The sequence below is a fragment of the Protopterus annectens genome, chromosome 3.part1 (assembly GCF_019279795.1).
Source record: "Protopterus annectens isolate FY-2018-M chromosome 3.part1, PAN1.0, whole genome shotgun sequence".
Classification (NCBI taxonomy): Eukaryota; Metazoa; Chordata; order Ceratodontiformes; family Protopteridae; genus Protopterus; species Protopterus annectens.
The window spans coordinates 1689874602-1689898205 of record NC_056732.1 but is presented as its reverse complement, the minus strand read 5'-3'; positions in this window follow the sequence as shown (position 1 = coordinate 1689898205).

The window sequence follows — 23604 nt, the reverse complement described above, 5'->3', positions numbered from 1 at the left end:
AGATGTGTTGTTTGGCGAACAACATCTCAGATAGATTGGGGATTTACCTCTAACAACATACACTGTGGAAAGAGGGCAACACACAGGAGGGGGATGCACCTGACCTGACTACAGACTGTAAGTACTGCTTTACTGCATTTGGAGTAATGTTGGTTTAACAGTGTGTGTGTGGATATGGCTGTCCTACATGTCTCAATACCTGCCATGTCAGTTCCATGTTTATGAGGAATCCCCATCTGCAGGGTAATCTGCAGACTGGGCAGTGTGTTGTGCCTTTGGTTTCATGTGTTACCCATGGAGCATCTGCGGACTGCAGAAGGTAGTGTGAGGATTGCAGTCTGTAGATGGTGAAAGCCATGACAGTTACTGACTTCATATTCATCATAGAACATATGTTGCAACAAACCCTGTTACGACAGTAAATATATGAGGTTATTACAGCAACATGTCAATATTGACCCTGTGTATGTGCTTCCAGCTACAAGTCTGTCAACCTTTGTACATATGTCGTGCATGAAGTGATGCATATGTGCTGTACATAATCAGTGTCATCATATCTGATAACAAGCCAGTGATATATCAGACTGCTACACATGTTATGTACAGTAGGGGTTATATTTCATGACATAACCTGGACATTCTGTGGATGTTTGTACAGTACTGATATCTGTGTACTAATGGTAAATGTCGACAGTGTGTGCATTGTTAATATCTACCTTAGCCTGTGTACAGACTGTGGTAGATGTCATTGTTCTAGTTCCTGTCCTATCTGATGTTATATGCTGCTCCACTGTATGGTACCCTATTGGCGTACATGTTTGTAGGGCTATACACACACATGTTCCATACCACAGACAGCCATCAGGCCAAACTGTGTAGCAGCCCAGTATATGTAGGGTCAGTCTGTGAGTGGCACATATGAGGATGGTGTTGAACAGATAGTCCATATACTGTAATATTATGCTAGCTTAACATATGTGGCTGTGGCTGTGTTCACATTCATTGTGGTTATGCACTTTCACACAGGTGTATCTTACCCTGTGCTGTGACATGCCTATAGAGCCTGCTATATATGCAGGTACATGTGCATTCCCCCATAGGAGATGTAGGCCAGTGTTGAGCCAGTCTGTCTGTAGCCTGCACAGTGCATTGTTACATGCCTAGCAGCTTAGTGTACTTACCCAGTGAGGTGTCATGTGCAGATACTTGCCAGATGTACTGCTGCCGGGCCTCCCTTAACAGTCATGTATATCAGGCAGAGCAGTGGGATGCTGTACAAATGTATGTCAATATCTAGTGGGTGGTATGTAGCCATGACACCCCTGTACCAGCAGTTACTATGTGTCAGGCCAGACAGGGGTGTGTGAATGCATAACCTATGGTGGCAAATGTATACCAGTCATTATGTGTTATACCCATCTACATGACTGTCTACATCCATATTGTCAGGCATGGTACACATGTTTTGGACTAAGGGGTTATGTGTATACCTTTGGACTGTACAGAGTGTGTCATAATGTCCACATATATTGGCTAATATCTCTGCTGCAGTCCACAGGGGCATTACATGCTAGCAGCAGTACTTTACTATGATGTCCTTCGGATGTCTGTCAGTAGCCAATGGCACACATGTTATAAGCAGATTTGCCCTCCCACACACACCATGTCTGTAAAGACAATCCCAATGACAGTAGCAATAGTCTATTAATATACCTGCTATACATACCTGACATCCCCTTGCACTACTACTTTGGGACTATAGAGGCTGAGGTAGGGCAACACTCCATGTCCAGGACATATGTTGGAAATATATGTACATATAATTATCCAGATAGCCATATATATATGTTTGCACATGTGTAGTACTTCCAATTACCACTGTCATGGCAACCACCTACTATACATCCCTACATCATGTGGGCATGGTCCCTTTAAATTCCCTGTGTGAGGGACATCCATCCTGTGCGTGGGCATCAGTGTTACAGACAGCAGGTAGCAATACCTGTTACAGGAGAACCAGCACACTCTGGGCAGCCACATATTTGTAGGAGGTTCAGGAACTACAGACAGAGTGTGAGTAGAGTTGTATTATGCTTTGTATATTACTGGTGTTACAGGGTGTGTGTGTCCATACTAGTTTACGTTGGAATGCAGTCTGTCTGCATAGCTCACAACTGTGGGCCTATCCTGTTGCTGGCTAGAGGTATTCCTAGCATGTTTTGTCTGTCCACCACACAGGTCCTGTGTCAGCTAATTCATTGGCAGTGTGTGGGTTGAGTGCTATCAGTGCATGGCTACATCCATTTCTGTTTCTAACCTCACTTCCCTGACTAAGGGTATGTTGCAGACTATCCTGTAACACCAGCAACTTGCTTAGTGTATGGCAACAGTTTTCCACATATGTGCCTGTGTTCCAGCCTCTGTCCTCCACCTACATACCAAGCTTTGCACATATGACATGCTGTTGGGGGTTGTTCTGTAGTGGGCTGTGAGTATATCACACTGTCATTGCTGCCATCAGTCCACTGTTGTTGTATTCCCCCACACATATGGTGGGGCTGGGGCCATATAAGTGTGGGCATCACCTACACGATACATGTGTGCTCTTATGCACTCCAGAGGCCAGTGTATGTAACAGTGTTATATGGCCCTGTATTATTGAGTCTGGGAGGGGAAGCACTATAAATGACCTAGGCTGTTACAAAATGTGGGGGTATCAGGGGTGTGCTGTCTTAAGGTATCTGGGTGTACAGTACCGTATACTTCACCTATGTTTACATTACTTACATAAATTGGGTTAATGAAAGCCTACTGCGTCCTGCCATACAGACTGTTCTGTTTGTTAGTGTGCTTGTGATGGTGTCAATTATGCCTTGTTATGTAACAGTTACATCCTATTGTGTCAACTGAAGTATTTACCACCTAGTGATTGTGTACAGAGTTTAGATAGAGGCTGCTGAACTATACACCTGCATTACATACTGTTGACTGTTTGGTATCCTGTGGCCCAGTATTGTACAATTTGAAGGGCTTGGCCTGGACAGCAACAGTTGTGACCCTTTCCAGACTACTGTATTAGTATAACTGTTTCACAGTTGCATTACTCTGATTATATAGATGTCAGTGTCTGAACAGCTATATGACATGGCATATAGAACTGTAATAGTACACAATTAAAGGTTTTCCATTTCTGCAAACCTGCGTGTGGTGTTTTTCCTATGACCTCTCTGTGGGTATATGTTGCAGGCAACGATTGTCATTTGTATGGGTGGCCCATACAGTGTCCAGTTGTTCAGGTGTTAACTGTAGGCATAGCGGCTGTTTCATATTGTGTGCACCTTCTACATATGTATCTTACTGTATATATAGATGCGTGTGTATGTGTAGTCACATGTATATATATATATATATATATATGTGTGTGTGTGTGTGTGTGTGTGTGTGTGTATATCGGTATCTGCATATCTGTGTCTGTATATCTGTATCCTGGGGATGTTAATAGCTTCCACATTTTACATTTCCTATGGGAGGCAGACTGTACTGCATGATATGTTACCAATACCAGCCTGACATCATACAGGTAGGATGTAGTACTGTTAACATCTTGTGCCCATGTCGTGTCAGATTCTGGTTATGGGATCTGCAACACTTGGTAGTGTATTGCAGGGCAGACATGTTTGTCTGTGGGGGGGAGGGTGCCTGCTAGTACAAGAAGTATAGTGTGCGGGGCCTCTCAACCCCATTAACGGTGCATGTGGACATATGTGTTTTTGATAATCTGCCATTGCTATCTACAGATGTATGGCCATATATACCTATATATATATATATATATATATATATATATATATATATATATATCTGCTTACATATATATATAACTATGTCCGTATATACCTACAAAGATATATATCTGCATACTCATATGTAAATTGCTGTCTATATGTAGACATATAGGTGAAGACACATATATATGTCAATGTAGGCATTTGCATGTAAATATGTTCATATGGATTCACTTTATAACCTCGAAATGCTGAAATATCGAATTTCAGTATCTCGAGACTATAAAACCGAATCCACAAAACACCGACAAACAAAAACCACGAAACCACATAACCGAAAACACCGCACACACTACACTAAACATACAACACCCACATCATAACATAAACAAAAAAACAACACACATACACAACTCACACACACATAAGAAGGGGGGCAAGCCCCCCTGCACCCCACACCCCCCCTACTTATATATACTAACTCCGAGATCGCACAAACACAACACAAAAGCTCACTCACACATGCACATTCTCCAATCCCTCACACACACTCTAACTCCCACTCAAAACCCTTACAAAACACTCACTTACCTGACATAACACCTACATCCAAACATGGCACCGCGCACCAACAAAACACAAACCCGGACATTACGTAGCGCAACTTCATAACCGCGAATTCGACATATTTTCGAGATATGTCAAATTTGCGATTATGAACGTTCGCTATTTGTAACATTCGACTTTATAGCTTCGAGATACTGAAATTCGACATTTCAGTATTTCGATGTTATAAAGTGAATCCATACATATACATTAATATATATATGTATGTATTTTTAGAAATATATCCATATATATATATATATATATATATATATATATATATATATATATATATCTACATATATAGATATGTTGTATCTGTTTAGATATTAATATATTTACACACACATACATCTACATATTGGTATACATTCTCTGTACTGTTGCATGACTGGACTGGATGATATGTTTCTAAAAACATTGGATGAATGTATATCTGTCATGGTTTAGTAGTAAGTCACTTTAGCTATAGTGTGCAGGGGTCCTGGGTTTGAGTCTTGCAGAGGCTGTTTATTTTGTTGCTGTTCAGAACAAGGGCCATTGCCTACAGAGTGATTAAGGCACTTTTAATCAGTTGTAAGCGGGTTTGCGTGATGGTATGCGCTGCTAACTTCCAGTCACAGTTTCTTACACTCATTTAGCTTCTAAATTGCTTAACATGTGTAGGCAGTGCTTACCCATGTGCAGATGCACTTAAACACACTTACTAGTGCTTACATATGCTTATTATTGCTTATTTGTGCTTCAACCTGCTTACTAGTGCCTTAGTCATTATGACACTGACACTTCACATGTGCATTTCCTGCAGTACTCTAGTTCATAACTATGTGTTAATTAGTGGGTTTTGCAACAAAAAAGTGGTTATAATGTGCTTTGCCATGTAAAATAGACTCTACAAGAATGGGATTCGAACCAGGAATGCCTGCTCGGTAGGCAAAGGCTCTACCCACTACACTATTGCTGTGTTGCTTTGCTTGCATATATCCTCCTTGTTATCCTCTTCAGCCTTTTAAGCTGCTATAACTGTGGCTAAGCAATGGGCACACCCACGCATCTATGGGAAGTTTTAATCGGATTTTTATAAAAATGAAAGGGTTTCTTCTTTTAATTTATATGTCCTGTGCTGTTGTACACATGGGGGACTGTTGGTGTGGTTTTGAGGACACCTATGAGAAATCATGCTCATTTCTTAACATCTTCTGCTGTTCTACATTGCAGAGGCGTGTTTATTCTGAGAGCTCTGCTCTCAAACACACCCCCTGCACTCGTACACACTCCATGTAAGCCTGGGAGCTCGGGCAGCACACCTTCATTATTATGCATGGCACGCTGTCATCCTGCTCCTACACGAGTACTTCCGTGCAGGACTAACTTAGTCCTGCACGGAGGATTAGTGAATCCGGGGGATAGCATCACTAGATTAAAATGTTTCTTTAGAAACCCTTGGCACTTTTTAGACTTTTTAAAAACTGTAGTTTGAAATGTACACTTTTCTTTTTGTAGTGTAGACATAAAAACATTCATTAGCCTCTTCTGTTCAACAAATGGAAGAAATAGAAATATGAATTAATTATGTCAGAATAGTAAGTCTTCTAATAGATGCACTGTAACACTGTGTACATTAATGGATTGTTTAGCAGTAACTTCTTTTATTTTAATGTAAAATATTACCAAAAGGAAAGAGATGCAAGTACAATTATGACCCAAGTGTTTCCTATACTTGCAGAGTAAAATGGGAAAATACATTTATTTTTCAAGGACCCATCAAAGATCCCATTGTTTTATACAAGAGATTGATAACCTATTATGTGTGGTTGCAAACAGACAGAATATTTGAAGAATTCCTTACATTTAAAAAAATATATAACTTTTAAAAATTGCAGGAAAAATGTATCTTATCTTTGCATTTGACAAAACTTGTCACATGGAGTGGAGGCTTTTGAAAGTCTTACTTATTGTTATTGTTTCATTTCAATGACGTCTTGGTAACCAAATCTTAAAAGCACAAAAAATGTAAAACATGATCCAAGGACGACCAAAGAACTTCAAAATAAATCCGTTTTATTGTACAAAACATAAAAGCATAAGCGCTTTCGTAACAAAGCAACTTCATCAGATGCATGAGACAATTAAAAATTCAGACCTTTAACTACACTGATTAAAAAAATCACATGACTAACTGATTAACTTTCTTAAAGACCTATGCCTTAAAATATATTCATTAAACAATATACACACACATAAATATGTAATCTACTACAAATATAAGGCAGCTTAAATTACTCTGTGTAACATAAACATATGTATGTATGTTTATATAGATATATATATATATATATATATATATATATATATATATAAAATATATATATAAAAAGTATAAATTAACAATATAAAAATATATAGCACTATTAGTGTGTATATTTATATGGTGATTCTTCAAGACAAAAAGCAGGCTATTATCTATTTAAACTTAAAAGCGTCATTTGGTGTGTAGGTTTATTTGCTGAATGACACAGGAATTATTTCTAGTTTAACACAATACAAAACCGTACAGAGTGAATCTGAATATTGTGAGGGTATGTTTTGTACATAAAAACAGGGGTCCAGAAAATACACACCTACAACAGGCCCATATTTTTGCTGCCATTTTTCTGTGCCTGCACACCTGACCTACCCTTGGGACACATACTTAGTGACCTGCCTATACCCTGTATGTGCACAGTTGCTGTACATACATTGTGTGTGGTTACTAAGTTGGTGCATCTTCCTCTGATGCACAGGAGGGTTGGCCACTCAGATAAGTGCGGGCTGACCACTCAAATAAGTGAGGGTTGGCCACTCAGATAAGTGAGGGTTGGTCACTCAAATAAGTGAGTGTTGGCCACTCAGATAAGTGCGGGCTGACCACTCAAATAAGTGAGGGTTGGCCACTCAGATAAGTGAGAGTTGGTCATTGCTACAAGCTGTGTCTAATACTCCAAATATGGCACCTATGCCTTCATTGTCTCCATTCAGAGATACTAAGAACTCCTCCTCCTCCTTATCAGTTAAGCTTGTAGTGGGTGGTAGCCCCCATTCCTGTGATGGAACTCTCTGTAGACTCACCTGATCATGTTGGTGACATACCTCTGAGCTTGCTATGTTGTGAGATTCTGCCCAGCGGCAACATTGATGGCACAGATCAATGTCTCCCAGACATGATCCCATAGAAGCTGCTGTGGAACCCCTTTTCCTTAGCAGGTACTGTCCATGGATCCTGCATATTTGTAGTATGTAGCAGGACTTCATTCTTCATCTTAGCTGAAGTTGTCCTTCTCTCCCATCATGCCTCTTGAGGACATGATGTCATCTGCAGAACAGTGACTGCTGTTGACAGCAAGCTATCATTTATAAACAGCTGGTTGCCCTAGGTATATACAACAATGCAGGCTTGGAAAGGGGCATGTATAAAACACAGTAGGTGCCACACAAATGCTATGCCATGGAAAGACATGAACTCCAGTGATACTCCAGACTAGTGGTAAGGACAGATGTTCGCATGTATATAGCTGGTGTAACTGTTATACTTCACCTACAGGAATACTTATAGGTGAGTGATGGCCTTTGCAGACAGCATGAGTATATTATTTTTATTTATTTGTTTTTTATTTGCATTTGTTTACTGGAAAAGTCTGACTGAGTAAGGAACCTCATTTCAACAGAGGTCCAGAGAGAAAATCTCCAAAATAAAGAATGCAGTTAATTACATTTAATGACAAACTTTCAGCAATAACCTTTATAAATCAGCACAAATGTATCCAGTGTATATAATAGTAGAAGGGGCAAATATCAAGTTACAAATTGTGGTGTACAGTTCAGAGATGAGACCCAGTAAAAACTGTTTAAAATGCAAAGTCTGTATGCAGACAATAAGTCACTCTGGAATATTTAAAGTTCAGCTCATTACATCTGAGTGATGCCTCCAGGTGCATCTCCAGTTAACTCCTACTGATGCCTCTAGGCATCAAATATTGCTGGTTGGTATTTGCATCAATAACTCCAAAATCATGCTATGTACAAGGTTTTAAAAGATTTCATCTTAAACCTTACACAATGGCAAACTCAACTGCATTAATATTTGACCTCTGTCTAGAGCAGGTAAATAGATATTAACTGTTGTTTTTATGATATTAATGTATATACATATAATTTCACATTTTTCTAAATATCTCAACAAACAAGTAATACTCACATGAAAGCTCTCAGCTAGATGAATAAAATGCTGCTGACAGTATGTGTGTAACTTGAGTGGTTGCTGAGATATTGTAAGTTGTTTACAAAATATTACAAATGTATTAGTTACTATGTTTCCTGTGACTTATAAAATTTGGTTTAAGACCTAGAACCTAAATAATACTACCACTATGAAAATAGTTTATCTTGAAGAGTTTGTCGTTTATGGTACTTGTTGTTTCACGCTATTAATGGTACTTGTTGTTTCACGCTATTATGGTACTTGTTGTTTCACGCTATTTTCGTGTGGTTTTACCTGTTATAGCAGTTGCAGTCGGAACTGATTAAACTTCAAGATTCTTTATTCAACAAGAAGTGGCTTTTTGGCCAGAAGCTTCCTACTTTTTGGTTCCTGAGTTTGTCGTTTATACTTCTTTCATAATGTGTATGGTTCCAGTGATATTAACCTTTGTTTGAAATGTGAGGATATAATTTTATTCTATCAAAAGACTTAGGCTCTACCCATTGGTAGTTACAGTGCAAATGTCCTGAGCCTCATTGATGTGAAAGAGTTAAAATTAAAATTCTAGTAATTTTTGCATGAGACAGAATGAATGGGTGGCATCTAGACAGCCACATGTGACTCTGGGTTTCTGAGCTAAGATGTCATGGCTACACTTGGGGAGGCCCACTACAGGTGTTCCCACACCATACACATAGACTAATTCTGTATAGGACATACAGAACAGCATAGGGACAGGCAGTTTTGATATAGTGGGCTGCCATTCCACAGCTATAGTACAGATACACTGCTACATATTTTAAATATAAGCAATATGTGCAGATAAAAGTTGTAGGTGACCACAGTACAGACTAGTATATGTACTTATAATATGTCACAAGGCAAGAGCTTACATGTACAGCAAACATGAGATATATATCTAATTACTATAACACCATACCTCACAAATGTACAGATTTTCACAGAATGTCCAAATTTTTGCCTCATGCTTTTGGTCCTTTTTTGTAAAATTGTGGTTTTCTGGCAAATCATTGGCAAGTCATTAAATATTGAAGTCAGAAAATAATGACAGACATTTGAGTTTCAGGCTTCATAACTTTCAAAAAATCATGCTAACATAAAACCTGTTATTCAATCAAATTTATACATTTGTAAGAGCAATGTTCAAAAATTGTCCCTATTTTGTGGCCTTTGTGGCCCTATTATTTACAGCTTTGTCCAGATTCCTTGCTCTAAGAGGTTGAGAGGTATGTACAGCACTGCAAAACACTGTCTAGAAACTCATGGCTGTGTCTTTCGTAAAAGTTATTTCTCGGCTACTGCAGATGTGCTTCAAACTGCTTCATTTTTCCTGGTTCTGGTACTGCTTCACTTTCAGAACATGGTTTGACATTCATAGTGGTGGTAATTCTGCTAATGCCCAGATGTGTAGCAGTTTGCATAGCATGTATTTAAATGAGGTTAGGTTTCACATATGTCTATGAAGTCCTATATTTTGGTAAAGCACATGGGAAGTAAGAAGTGCAGTTAAGTTTCACTGCATGCCATTAATATGTTATGCCTAAGGACTCATGCAGAACACACTTGCATACATGTACACTGCGTGTTATGGGGGCACTAGGCTGAGCTGCTTTTGATTCAGAAATCCTGTTTCCAGTGAGAACCATAAGCCTCTATTTTCTTCCTTGTGAAACTGCAATCATATTCACATGGAGACTGTGTCCACCTACCTAAGGAAAGCAGAACTGTGTACTTTTGTCCTGTACAGTTAGCAGTTAGTTCAGGGAGCAGCTTCTGTGGCACTGTGTGAGTCCATTTAAGAAGGTGGATGCCTGGTATGACCTGGCTAAGGTACTGACTGTGGTGACTGACATCCCCAGGAATAATACTATGACCTTTGATACTGGAACAACGATCTGCAGTACCACCACCCTTGAGAACTATGCCAGTATGAAGAAGAGGTTAGGTAGGAATACTGCAAATGATTTAGGAAGTGTTTGTCATACCTAATGTTTTTCAAACAAGAACAGTGCTCCTGTTTCCTCTGCCAGACATCTGGACATACCAGGTGGGCTACTGTACAAAACTGTAGCTATGTTGTGCCTGTTGCTTTTCTATATGTCATGTCTTTGTTGCATATTATATGGTAACTTATAGCTGCTCAGTTGTCAGACTGTGATATATGCATCATGGCAGGCTTCTGCTATCTTGCAATTACAAGTGGGACTGGAGATTCATTGTCATGCAATGGGAACATTCCCATGCTTTGTTAACCTTGCACTTACACGAGACTGTGGCCTCATTGTGAGGTTATAGCTGTTCGGTTGTCAGACGGTGATATGTGCACCATGGCGGCTTCTACTATCTTGCAATTACAAGTGGAGCTGACAGTTCATTGTGAGGTAATGAATGTCATGTCAAGCTTATATTATCTTGCAGATGCATGTGGGACAATGGCTTATTTGTGAGGCTGTGGGAGCCTTCCAGGATTTTGCTATCTTGCATGCACATGTGGGAGAGCAGCTTTGCATGTTTATTTATATCTCACCTACACCTTTATCTAAAGGTAGTTGTGCCCCTTTGGATATCAGCAAAGGCATGATGAGATGTAAAAAATATTACCTGCTGAGACTTTTGGCATAGTGGGGTTAGTCTGCTTATTCCCTACTGACTTGTCCTACATTTACTGTATCATTTGTAGGACATTTTCAGTTGTGTCTCCCTTCCTATTATGTCTCCCTCCTGCAGGCAGTGATGATGCCAGCATCATGCAGGCATTTCGACCACTAACTACTTCTGTTCTGGCTGGTGCTGTGGCTTGTGGTAGGTGAAAAGACTAGGAGTTCTTCACCAAGATAGATTTTGACCTTTTGTAGGCAGGGTGATCATCCCAATCATCAGCTGTAGCCAGCCATCCATTAGTACTGCAGATAATGGAGGAAGTCATTTTCAAGGCACTGGTCTACTGTGTAGCCACAATCTTACCCCTCCTAAAGTGGATTCCTACCACTGGAACACTTGATTAGCATGTGGCCCCTGCCATTGGCCACTCTGACCCATCTCCGACATGCGATGTATCCCATTGAAATCTATGTGGGTCATTCAGCATATTTTCTGTACCTCAACCTATACTGAACCTATTTTGCATCCCTCGTGCCTTGCACGTATTCCACTCCTCTCCATCACTATTTGTACTCCCTCCTTTTTTGTCCGGTCTGTCCCTCCTATTGTGTGCACATTCACTCATTTCTTTGTATTAACATGTTTTTGCATGCCCCTACTGACTTCCATTGCCCACATTTTCTACCTTTGTCTCCCTATCACCTTTTACACCCAGCCCTTCTCTCTTCACATATACAAAATGAGGAGCCTATACCCACAAAATGTACTCTGCTTCACCTCACCTGCATTTTCCTTTGTGCTTTTCTTCTGTTTGTACATCTGTGGTTATGCCTACCAATTTCCTTCTGTCTTATATTCCCCTTTCCTTCCACTTCGTGAAAGTAATACAACAGATGCTTTCAATCTGCTATCACTTAATTCCTTGTGTTCTGACTGAAGAGTGCTCTCAAACAATCTGGAAATATATCTCTGATAAGTATATTTCTTGGCACTTCTTTTCAGAGTTCTGCATTGTCTTAATTTTTGCCTGACTGAATTATTTTATATATTTGTTGGCATTTTTTGTTTCTGATCTGTACTGAAACTGCACCCCCCCCCCCCATTTCTGTGGTGGTGTTAAAGTTTATAAAATTTGTCTAACAGCTTTTTTGTTATCTGATTGCTTCAATGCTTGCTGATTTAAAAATAGTCCCTATTTGTAAATTCCTGCTTAGACTGTTAGAAACTCCTTGTGTTCTGACTGAAGAGTGCTCTCAAACAATCTGGAAATATATCACTCATAAGTATATTTCCTGACACTTCTTTTCAGAGTTCTGCATTGTCTTAATTTTTGCCTGACTGAATTATTTTATGTATTTGCTGATGAATTATTTTATATATTTGCCGGCATTGTTTTTGATCTGTACTGAAAACAGGTTCCCCCCGTATTCCTGTGGTGTTGTTAAAGTTTATAAAACTGGTCAAACGGCTTTTTTGTTATCTGATTACTTCAAGGCTTGCTGATTTAAAAATAGTCCCTATTTGTAAATTCCTGCATACACTGTTAGAAACTCCTTGTGTTCTGACTGAAGAGTGCTCTCAATCTGGAAATATATTGCTGATAAGTTGTTTTCTTGGCACTTCTTTTCAGAGTTCTGCATTGTCTTAATTTTTGCCTGACTGAATTATTTTATATATTTTCTGATTGGATTATTTTATATATTTGCTGGCATTGTTTTTTGTTTCTGATCTGTACTGAAACTGCCCCTCCCCCCATTCCTGTGGTGGTGTTAAAGTTTATAAAACTGGTCTAACAGCTTTTTTGTTATCTGATTGCTTCAAGGCTTACTGATTTAAAAATAGTCCCTATTTGTAAATTCCTGCATACACTGTTAGAAACTCCTTGTGTTCTGACTGAAGAGTGCTTTCAAACAATCTGGAAATATATCAATGATAACTATATTTCTTGGCACTTCTTTTCAGAGTCCTGCATTGTCTTAATTTTTGCCTGCCTGATTATTTTATATATTTGCTGACTGAATTATTTTATATATTTGCTGGCATTGTTTTTTGTTTCTGATCTGTACTGAAAATGAATTTCTCTCACCCACCCTATTCCTGTGGTGTTTGTTATAGTTGTTGGCTTTGCAGTTGCCTGCCCCTACTGTAAATCTGATCTGGGACACTCCTTCCAGTCTAGTGTTTAGTCTACCTAATACAGAAAGACATATGAGAAGGCCAACCCACTTAGGTTCTTAACCTTAATTTATCTTCTGCTCCTCCTTTTTCCTCTTGCACTTTACTAAAAAGAAAAAAAAATCTCCTTGTGTTCTGACTGAGTGTGCTTCCCAGCTGATAAGTATATTTTTGGCACTTTTTAACTGTTCAGGGTTGAATACTGTATCTGTTTTAATAATCTACTTGTTTCCCGCCTTTCTATAACCAGTAGTGCTCGGTTTTCAGATTTTGCTGAATTCTGGGCTGTTTTGTAGTTTCTGTGTTCCCAGACCTTACTAAGATAGAAGGAAGCTTATCTGTTCATCAATGAGAGTGGTGAGATTTCAGCAGCCTATCTGTCTCTGGAGCAGTGGTTTCAGCTCAGAATCTGTAGTTTTATTGGCTATTTTGGGCTATTTCTATCTGTTAGAAAAATGTGTATTTGAATATATGAGAAATGCTAGTTTAAAAGCAAAGTAGTATATAATGCATTTTATTCTATTAATCATATAACAGAAAGGATTAATTCATGTGTAAATGTAAGTAGTTTTGAAACTACAGTGTGGCTTGAGGCAAGCTGACCTCCGACCCTGGCAGATGCTAGCTTAGCAAGTTTTAACGTTTATGATTTTCACAAGTGATTATCTGCTGGGTCAGGAAATTAAATGTGTGAAATAATGAAATATTCTGCTCTTTCCTGCTGGGATGATTTGGCCTTGTATATGTGTTACTAAGATAGCATGCAGCTGGTGGGAAAGTGTTGCAGTGAACAACGATGTGTATTAGAAGATTGAATCCACCATTGTATTCGAACTGATGTGAAACCTTGAAGAAGTAACTTTACAGAAAGACATTATGTCTGACCAGGTGGATAGCAAGGCCGTATTGTTACCAGAGGAAAACTTTTTTAAAATATACAGCATCAGCAGTTTTTATGAATAGAGGACTGTAAGCTAAAGTGATGTAGATGCCCTGTGACATACCACGTCAATAAGGTGGGCACAGCTTGAATGTTAGAACTATATAAAATTGTGTGCTTCCTGTTTCATGTTAGACAAAATTCTGTACTTGTATGTTTTTGCCTCCTGGTGTACACTAGTAAACTTTTGAACCTGAACCTCCAGTGTATTGAATTCTTGATTTTATTTAACAGTTTGGTCCTTCTTAGCTGGAATTCCCTCGAACAGCTGCAGATCAGAGTTTACCGGTGGTCGAATACTGCGCAGGAGAAGTTACCGAAACGGTTCTTCTTGGGTGAAAAGACCTCCGACTGAATTGTTGTTTAAAGTGGCTGGCCACTTTCTGATCTGTGGCCGAAGAGCGGATACTGGATGACTCAATACCGGAGGCTCAGGTAGGAAGATTTGCCTTTTTTCTGTTTTAGATCAGGGACTAGGTTACAGTATATTGTTGTCAAGATTTGTTTTGCAGATCAGGGACAAGAGGAGGTACTGTATATTTGGTCATAGATCAGGGTAACAGAATAAGGTAGGCAGTTATTCTAGATAAACTGTGAAAAGGAACTGAACTTCTGATATCACGTGATAAAAAGGGTTACGTAACATTTTCTTTGCCATGGGAAATCAGTACACTAAAACATCGCGAGATCCGCCCCTAACCGAAGACGCAAAATACATGCAATTACAGCGTTCCGATAACGTTAGGTATTATACAAAATGGGTTAACAAATATGAATTTGATGGTAAACTAGATAAAACCGCACTAGTGAAACTCCTTAAGCAACTTAAATCTGATGCGGGAGGTCAGGCAAAAAAGCAACGCCAATTAGGCATTCCTCAGGCACACAGGTGGATTGAGGAAGCAAATCGTAGAGAACAGAAGCTTAAAAATTCAAAAACATTGTTTTTAGACAAAGAAGATAATAACTTGGTAATAGCAACAGCTCCTCCTCCTCCTCCCTTGCCCCCTCCCTTACCCTTTTCAGAATATGAAGCGAGTGGACAGGCTGGTCCGCCTCCGCGTTATCCTGAAGTTTCAGCAAGACCACAACCATTTGTTAGAGATCCTATTGAAACTAGGTCCCGGACACGTAAAATACATAGGGACGCAGAATCATATCAAATAGAGAGAAACCTACAGGATGAGAGTGAGGAAGACATATGCCCACTTATAGAGGTCCCAAATCCTCAGACAGGGCAGGAAGGGCAGAATCCAACACTCTTAGTATATAGACCATGGACACCAGAGGGTATTCGGAAATCTACTGAAGGAATCCCCCATCTGAAAGTCAATTTTACGAAATTTTTAGAAGATTTACAAGGCATGAGGTTGAGTTACCACTTGAATGGGGAAGAAGTAGAAAAAGTAGTAAGACAAATTATAGGTCCAGATTGGCACATGATTTGTGGTACCTGGAATCCTCGTAATGCAGAGCTTAAACCACTCCCACATAGTGACGTAGAATTAGACAACAGAGTGAAAGGTCTTACAGACCAAATCTCTGAGAAATGGAAACCTAGGGCAGACTGGACTTGCATTAATCAATGCATACAACAAGAAAATGAGACAATAGATGGGTACTATGCTAGATTATTAGACTGTTTTAATAATCATAGGGGTATGTCGGTTCCTAAGAACCAAACGAATGATTCCCCATATGAACAACAATTGAAAAATGCATTTTTGAAAGGTTGCATTGCACCTATTAGTAGCTTCATTACGAAGCATATGATAGACCATCGAACAGGGAGGCTACAAGCCTTACTTGAATACGCTAGACATGCTGAAAGACATTTTAATAGTAAAAAGAAAAAGAAGGCACAAGTCTTCACTGCTGAAGACGGAGCTGAAGTATTTGTGTTACAGTCAGGAAAAAAGGGCAAGAAGAATGCCCAGGGAAACAAACAGTCTGACAAACGATCAGAAGATTTTGAAGAGAGGAAAAAGAGAGGTGAATGCTTCAAGTGTGGGAAAAAGGGACATCTAGCAAGGGATTGTAAGCAGAACAAAAAGGTAATTACAGAAGATAAGGGAGATGAGGACTGACTATATGATAGTGAAGATACATCATGCGAAAGTCAAAAATTATCAGGAAAAGTTAATACACAAAAAACAAATGTAAATGTGATAGAAGGAATAGAGGAAATGCAAGTAAATATGGAGGATGAAGAAACTGAAATTTTGGACTTAGCATTATTGAGCTTAGAGCTCTACTTAGCAGATACGAAACTGGAAGTTACACTTCTGGTGGAGGGAAGGGAAGTCAACTTCCTGTGTGACTCAGGAGCGTCACGGAGACCCTGATACACTCCTCCAAGTTACCAGAACATTCCGAATCACCTGATTATATACTAGTAAAAGCAGCAAACAGACAGCTATACAGGGAACCACTTTCCCATGATATAGCAATAACTGACCCTGTTTCAGGTATGACCCAGAGAAGTAAAATTGTTGTTTCTGCAAAGTGTCCAGTGAACCTATTGGGCAGGGACCTTATGCGGATATCTGGCATAGCAGTAGTTCCAACTGTACAAGGTATGGAGGCGCAGAGACAAATGGATACCTTTGTAGTGTGATCGGAGGGTGAAACTTTTTACTGGTACAGCCAGGACCTAGTCACGACTGGTCCAGGGGCAGTAACCGAGGAACTGATGAACGTAGCCATCAGTAAAGCCCCCTCCCTCGACACTGATCGACAGCATTTTTTACACTGTACTCTATACTACTGTACTACACCAGGACCTGATAGAGAATATGAGCAAGAATTATTTAGAAATCGTGCAACTAGATTAGTATTGCGTACTTTGTACTGGGATACTGAGGGGAACAGTGTAGTTAGCTGTTCATTACCTCAAGAATTCCTTGCATTATATAGATCAAATCGATTACCACATGTCAGCTTGACAAAGAACAAAAATGTAAAATGGGCAGACTTAGGAGAAAAAGTAACAAGGTGGGAGAAACAGACTGATTTAGAACTATCAGAACAAGGGATACAAAAACAAAAACTGAATTGGTTGACACAGACACATCCAGCTGTACACTTGCAATCTAGCGAGGACAGCTGATTAGCATTTTTATTAGAAGAAGAAGAAAAGGCCTTATGTGAAATTCCAACAACTCTCTGGTAAACAGGCAAGTCAGATGCAGGGCTTATTCGAACAGCAGGACCAGTTACAATTACCCCGAAGTCGGCATTTAGACCACAGAAAAGACAATACCCTTTGAGAAAGGATGCAGAAATAGGAATCAAGCCTGTAATAGCAGCACTACTCAAAGAAGGAGTACTGGTAGAATCTCCTGATTCACCATGTAATACACCCCTATTTCCTGTTAAGAAAGCAAACGGGGAATGGCGGATGGTTCAAGATTTACAAGCTGTAAATAATGCAGTAATATCTAGAGCACCTACGGTGCCAGACCCACATACATTGTTAAATGATTTAAAACCACAACAGAAGTATTTCTCTGTGGTAGATATCAGTAATGCTTTATTTTCAATACCTATACATCCTGATAGTCAATATTGGTTTGCATTTACATTTCAGGGTAAAAGGTATACCTGTACTCGACTACCACAGGGATATTGTGAGAGCCCAACAATATTTGCACAAGAAATGGCTAGCAACCTGGCAGGGTTTACCCCACCGGGAGGTAGTCAGATTCTACTTTATGTAGATGACATCTTGCTAGCAGCCCCCACCCAGCAACAATGCAGGGAGGATACTGTAGAGTTATTGAAATTTTTAGCAACACAAGGACACAAAGTAAACAAAAATAAGTTACAACTTTGGAAAAAACAAGTTAGATACCTAGGATATGTAATATCCAATGAAGGTAGAATGCTAGACGAGGAAAGAAAAACAGCAATTTTGCAAGCACCCAAACCAGCAACCAAGAAGGAAATGATGTCCTTCTTGGGAACAACTAATTTTTGTCAGAGCTGGATACTAAATTATGCTTTGGAATTGGCTCCACTGACTGACTTGATATATAAGACACCAATGGCAGCACAAGATATTTTACAATGGACACCTGAAGCAGAAACGGCTTTCTGCAGGTTGAAGCAGTTGATAGCTTCTTCATTAGTTTTAGGACTCCCAAATTATCACAAACGGTTCTTTCAGACCGTAGATTGCAGACAAGGATATATGACGTCAGTGCTGACGCAACAACATGGGGACAAGCAACGCCCCATAGCCTATTATTCATCGCAGTTAGACCCAGTGGCACGATCTTTGCCTCACTGTGTAAAAGCAGTAGTTGCAGCTGCAATGGCAGTACAGGCTTCAGCCTCAGTGGTGTTATTCCACCCTCTCACATTGAGAGTGCCTCATGCAGTTGCAATAATTTTACTGCAAGAAAAAGTGGCATACCTTTCTCCTGCTAGACATCTTTCATGTATGACTATACTGCTGAGCCAACCTCATATGACAACTGAATGATGTACGACATTAAATCCATCAACATTACTTCCAACTCCTGTGGATGGCACACCACACAGCTGCCTGCAGGAAATTGAACGGCTAGCCTAGCCTAGACAAGATCTCACAGATATGCCCTTGGATAATGCCGAGGTGACATATTACGTGGACGGCTCATGCAGAAGGGGCCCTACAGGAAAGAATCTAGTAGGGTATGCAGTAGTTACAGACACTGAAATTTTAGAAGCCCAATCCTTACCACATAACTTATCTGCACAAGCAGCAGAGTTGATAGCTTTGACGCGGGCATGTACTTTAGCGAAAAACAAGTGTGTAAACATATATACCGATAGTCAGTATGCTTTTTCTACAGTACATGTATTTGCACAACAATGGAAAAATAGAGGAATGATAACATCTAGTGGAAAACCTATTAATCATGCGCAATTTATTTTGGAGTTATTAGAATCTATTCAGTTACCTACCAAAGTAGCTATTTGTAAATGTGTAGCTCATACAAAACAGCAGGATAAGATTTCAAAAGGTAATGCACGAGCTGATGCAGCTGCAAAGCAAGCAGCCTCAGACTCAGAAACTTTACTTTTGAATGAGGAATTACAACCCTCTGAGATTTTAGATTTAGACATGTTAAAAACAATGCAGACGCTTACTACAAATGCAGAAAAGCAAAAATGGGAAAAACGAGGTGCAATTCTTGAAAATGGACTGTACATTTCCAAAGAGAGAAAACCGATATTGCTGTCTAATTTATTTAGATATGCAGCTTTGTTGAGCCATGGGCAGTGCCATGTCTCAACAGGGGGGATGGTACAGTTAGTAAACCGAATATTCCAAACATATGGATACACAAACTACACAAAAAAAATTTGTGCAGCTTGTCATACTTGTAACAAGCACCATGCACAAGGGGCATTTAAAACCAAGCAAGGAAGTTTTCCTATACCACCATATCCGTTCCATACTATTTGTATGGATTTCATAGAATTGAGTAAGTGTGAAGGGAAGAAGTACTGTTTAGTTACTGTAGATATGTTTTCTAAATGGGTAGAAGCTTTTCCAACCAAAAATCCGGATGCAGCAACAGTGGCAAAAGCCCTGATAAAAGAAGTAATCCCTAGATTTGGCATTCCGGAAAGGATCTATAGTGACAATGGCACACATTTTGTGAACCAGACAATTCAACAACTTGGGAGATTTTTTGGTATCTCCTTAAAGAACCATTGTGCCTACCACCCACAGTCAGCAGGACTGGTGGAAAGGTACAATGGTACCCTTAATAATAAACTAAGGAAGCTAGTTGAGGAGACCCAAAAGAATTGGATACACTGTCTGCCTTTAGCACTGCTGAGTATGAGAACGGTTCCAAATGTGAAGGGTTTGACTCCTTTTGAAATGATTTTTGGGAGAGCATATTATGTGCCTCAGTGGAAAGCTCTCATGCCGGCAGAGCAAGAGGCTGACAGTTCATTAGCTAGTTATATGAGGAAACTGTTAACAAATAAATCTGTTTTGCAGTTTAACTCTTTTTCAGATAAGGAACAGACCAGACCGGTGGAAGCAGTTTTGGATCCCGGAACGTGGGTGTGGCTGAAAGTGATGAAGAGGAAGAATTGGGCGAGTCCAAAGTGGGAAGGACCGTACCAGGTTCTGTTGGCAATGCCTACTGCAGACAGAGTGGCCGAGAGGACATCCTGGGTTCATTTGACACACTGCAAACCGGTAAAGAACTTTCAACTTGATAAAAACTTTGTGACTGATACACAGTAGGACCAAGATGGCCAAAAACAAAGCAAATATAAATTTAGATCAACCCCTGATATGTTGCATAATCATTTTGTTGAGTATACATTTATTGACTGTAATTGTGACAATTTTCCTCTTGTTGTGGTTTATCCCACACACAACCACACAAGTGAAAGTGGGAAGGCGTGACGAAACGTCTGTAGACTGGCATCCAAATTTTAACACATACCTAGCCATGAAGCGTGTATATGCAGAGACTATGAACATTTCAAATTGCTGGGTTTGTACAGCTATACCAACAGCATATGGAGGACTGATAATGTCCACTGTCCCTTTGGGGATAAATGAGACTTGGGAGAATTTACTCTTCGATACGGGAACTGTGAGATCACAGGACAAAATAGCTTTATTTTTACCTGTCACACAAAAAGGAATTGTATGTTTTTACAAAAATGATACTCTCCAGGTGGGCTGGAGCAATTGTAATATAACCATATCTTATCGGTGTTATATTAAGAATAGTAATGGCAATACTTTTTGCAATACTAATTATGACTTATATTTGAACTCACTGAAAACAACCATGAATGACATTCGCAAGAATCCTGTTTTGTTTAAACAATTGTCAGTTATAGATCAGAAAATGTTTCATGCAGGGTTAATGCGCATTAGTACTAAAGTAGAAAGCTGTTATTTTATTTGTGGGAAAAAGGCATATAAATGGCTACCCGAGAATTGGTCCGGCAGTTGTTTTTTGGGTTATCTGGTTCCGGCAATAAGACATACTGCAGAATTACCTTTGGGTAAGATACGAAACATGAGAGAAGCAGCCCGAAAACCCGAAGGTCCAGTTGAAAAACCTGTAAATCCAGTTGGAAGGATCGAAGCTGGCTGGAAAGACCATAATAGCATAAAAGACAAAAGTAAATTGACTCATATGGACTTGAGTGACAGTGTTATATCTTGGGCAGGAATATTCCCAGCCTATGGAGCAGTCAAATTGATCTGGGAGCTGAGGAAGTTGTCGAAACTTCTCGAAGTAATGAGTAATGCAACTTTTTCTGCCCTAGAACTGGGGACTGATGAACTGAATGCAATGAGAACTGTTGTGCTACAAAATCGAATGGCTCTTGACTTCACCCTAGCGGCGAGAGGTGGTACGTGCGCGCTTATCAAAGAAGAATGATGTGCGTACATACCAGACAACAGGCATGAAATTAATAATCACCTAGAGGTAATTCAGCAAGTATCAGCTATGGCTGAACCAGGCCCAAACCCACTGATGGACTTTTTCCAGAATCTATTTGGGGGGTGGTGTTCCATCCTAATGAATATTCTGATTGCCATTTGTGTGGGTATACTCCTAATAGGAGCATGTGTTTGCTGTGGAATTCCCTGCATGAAAAGACTAATCAAAGATGTTATTGATGTATCTGTTACTGAAACTTTGTACCAAGACATTGAGATTGAAAAGTTGATCTCAGATGACATTTTTTCTGAAGTATAGATTGAATGACTCACCTAGCTGAAAATCCTAAAAGGAAGAGGCTGGGAGATGAAAAGACACTATGCATACTTCAAAATAGAATAAAAAGTATTAATAGGGGGGAAAATGTTAGAAAAATGTGTATTTGAATATATGAGAAATGCTAGTTTAAAAGCAAAGTAGTATATAATGCATTTTATTCTATTAATCATATAACAGAAAGGATTAATTCATGTGTAAATGTAAGTAGTTTTGAAACTGCAGTGTGGCTTGAGGCAAGCTGACCTCCGACCCTGGCAGATGCTAGCTTAGCAAGTTTTAATGTTTATGCTTTTCACAAGTGATTATCTGCTGGGTCAGGAAATTAAATGTGTGAAATAATGAAATCTTCTGCTCTTTCCTGCTGGGATGATTTGGCCTTGTATATGTGTTACTAAGATAGCATGCAGCTGGTGGGAAAGTGTTACAGTGAACAAAGATGTGTATTAGAAGATTGAATCCACCATTGTATTCGAACTGATGTGAAACCTTGAAGAAGTAACTTTACAGAAAGACATATGTCTGACCAGGTGGATAGCAAGGCCGTATTGTTACCAGAGGAAAACATTTTTAAAATATACAGCATCAGCAGTTTTTATGAATAGAGGACTGTAAGCTAAAGTGATGTAGATGCCCTGTGACATACCACGTCAATAAGGTGGGCACAGCTTGAATGTTAGAACTATATAAAATTGTGTGCTTCCTGTTTCATGTTAGACAAAATTCTGTACTTGTACGTTTTTTGCCTCCTGGTGTACACTAGTAAACTTTTGAACCTGAACCTCCAGTGTATTGAATTCTTGATTTTATTTAACACTATCCCTTTCATCTTTCTGTTTAAAGACCCATGTTTACGTGGTTTTTGCACTTGTATTACCTCAGCGAGATCCTGCTCGGGTGTCCTGCAGAGTTCTACATTAGCAGAGAGAGAAAAGGGAGACTTTGAGTGGATTAAGTACCTCTGTTTTGCTTTTTATTGCTTATTTTTGCTAGCTGCACGATTCTGAGCATTTCTTATTAACTTTGCAACTTATTTGAACTGCATTTTGAATTCTGATACTGTTTGCACTTTGACCATTTTTAAGTGTTTTTCAACTGTTGAGGGCTACATACTCAAGTACGATAGCCATTTTTCTGCTTTAAAAGTGTTTGTTTTGCTGTATCTATTTTAATTTTTGAAAAAAAAAAAAAAAAAAAAAAATCCTCTCTCTCTACTCATTTCCCGCCTTTCTATAATCAGTAGAGTCCGGTTTTCAGATTTTGCTGAATTCTGGGCTGTTTTGTAGTTTCTGTGTTGCCCAGACCTTACTAAGATAGAAGGAAGCTTCTCTGTTCATCAGTGAGAGTGGTGAGCTTTGAGCAGCCTATCCGTCTCTGGAGCAGTGGTTTCAGCTCAGAATCTGTAGTTTTATTGGCCATTTTGGGCTATTTCTACCCTTTCTGCTTTCTGTTTAAAACCCCATGTTTGTGAGGTTTTGTGCATCG